The sequence below is a fragment of the Aptenodytes forsteri genome, unplaced genomic scaffold (assembly GCF_000699145.1).
Source record: "Aptenodytes forsteri isolate BGI_AS27 unplaced genomic scaffold, ASM69914v1 Scaffold319, whole genome shotgun sequence".
Lineage (NCBI taxonomy): Eukaryota > Metazoa > Chordata > Aves > Sphenisciformes > Spheniscidae > Aptenodytes > Aptenodytes forsteri.
The window spans coordinates 379,623-382,031 of record NW_008794715.1 but is presented as its reverse complement, the minus strand read 5'-3'; positions in this window follow the sequence as shown (position 1 = coordinate 382,031).

Genomic DNA, 2,409 nt, shown 5'->3' with positions numbered 1-2,409 from the left:
CCGGGTATGCTCAAGGTCTGTTTCACCTCTGAAATTACCACACTTACCAGCAACTTGACAGATTAGTTCATCTGGAGGCAAACAATGTAATAGATCCCAGTCAGGGCACTTCACCATATGCACTGACATCATTTCACCTTTGCAAATGAGTGTATTTTATAAACTGTTCAATATCTTTTAGTTATCCAATCTAATTTGATCCAGGGTGGCAATTAAGACTACAAAACATACATACGCGTGGACATCAGCGACCCCATCTCTCCAAAGGCCACACAATAAACAGACAGTTCCAAAGAAAAACGACTAGCCTCTAGTTACAAAGCTAAACAGATAGCTAAGCAGATAGCATTTTGGAAACATGGGCCAGGGACTGATCTTAGACAGAGGAGAAATTTATTTCTATTAGTAAATATTAATGTTGTACACAGCTTCACAGAAAGAGAATAAGGACTATTTGATATTTATTTAGGAACGCCAAGAAAAAAACAAGTTATCTGTTTATTTGCAAAGCTGTATCAGAAAAAAAACCCATCATGTTTAGCAAAAATTTTTATCGTTACTGCAAAAAGGGGCCAGGGTTTGAATGGGTAATGGATATTGAATTATCTTCTGACTTGGGGAATTTTCTCTGTGATTCCACGTTGCAAAACATTGCAGGAAGTTTGTTCTGCCACTGCCTTAGCCGTGCTTTTTTCTGTTGATACAAGTGTGCTTGAGGGTGTTATCCACCTAATAAAACCAAAGGTTTATAAAAATACTGGTTGCATTCTCTAGTGATTCACACCATCTGCAAATCTCATAACTCCAAGTGTAAGTCAGCAAGGAGTTTGCCCCAGTTTAAACACATACTGAACAGATGAGATTGTGATGACAACGTATGTTTCAGTACAGCTACAATTGCAATGATATTTATAAAACTTGTTTTCATTACCCGCACTCTCTGTGCTCATCTCTCCAGACAATAACAGCTTTGAATAATGAAGCATTCATGTAAGATTGAACCTGAATTTTGTTTTCTTCCGATGCTTATGCACCCATCAAACTGAAAAATTCACCTATTAATGGTAGGAATGAATTATGATCTCTCATTTTTAGGGAAGATACTTTTTTTTTAATCACTGAGCTTTTACAGAAATATATTTTAATTGAGAATGTGATGTTTTAGGGTGGCAGTGGAGTTGGTGTGGGTGTAAATTCAGTGACAGCAAAGAAGTTGGATGTTATTGCTTATTGGCATCTCAGGAAAGTTAAGATAAAACAGAACTTGATGACAACCACACTAACCACAGAACAGAACAGTAACACTTAACATATGTTTCCTTGCCCACCACCCTGTCAATGCACCACAAACCCATCTTGAAGAAACTGTCTTTCGTGGTTCATTTAAACAATTTTTCTACCCCTCCACTCTCATGCACAGCTTTCACAGCACCCATACCGGCAGTTCATAGGCTGTCTGCAAGTCAGCACATGGGCAGAAGGTGGACAGCTTTAGAAGCATGCTGTGCTCTTAAACATCACGCCTGCCCATCAACTGCTGTATAGACATATTTACTGTGTTTGGGAAATAGTGTTGAACATTTATCATGTTTGAACCATGTTGATGCAAGCTGGGTGAGTTACTTGGTTGGATTTTGTTAGGCAGAAGCAGAAATAGACAAAACGTGAGAGAGACAGTTAGTCAGGCAAGAATGCAAAAGGACCTGAAATGGAATGTAAGTCACTGTCTTGACACGATGGAGTACGGGGAGCCCATAGAGAGATGCAGAGAACAGTGACATCGACAAAGGAGCTTAGCTATGGTATCCACCTGGCAGAAAGCTATGTCCTCTGCACTCGCCAGAATGGATGTGGCAACCCAGGCAGAGCTCCCATGAAAACATGCTGCCATCCAGGTCTCAGGCTGCAGGGAGTGCCAGAGCCTTTTGCTGGTAACAGATGACAGTAGTTAGAACAGCTGTGTGAGGTGTGACCAGGTGGACGAGCTCAGCCTGGTGGCAGAGCTACGAGAGGAAGTAGAAAGGTTAAGGAGCATCAGGGAGTCTAAGAAAGAGATAGACTGGTGGAACCATGCTCTGCCCTCCCTGAGAGAGAAACAGGAACAGTCACCAGAAAAACCCCTAGATCAAGGGGATCCTGTATCCTCCTCCGCCAAAAAGGTTAAGGAGCATCAGGGAGTCTGAGAAAGAGATAGACTGGTGGAACCATGCTCTGCCCTCCCTGAGAGAGAAACAGGAACAGTCACCAGAAAAACCCCTAGATCAAGGGGATCCTGTATCCTCCTCCGCCAAGCTGAAGGCAGTAGCTTAAAGGAAAGGAGTGAATGGAGGCAAGTCCATGCTCAGGGTGGCAGGTGAACCCCCTCCTTGCCCACCTCGCCTTCCCAGGTGCCTCTGTACAACAGGTATG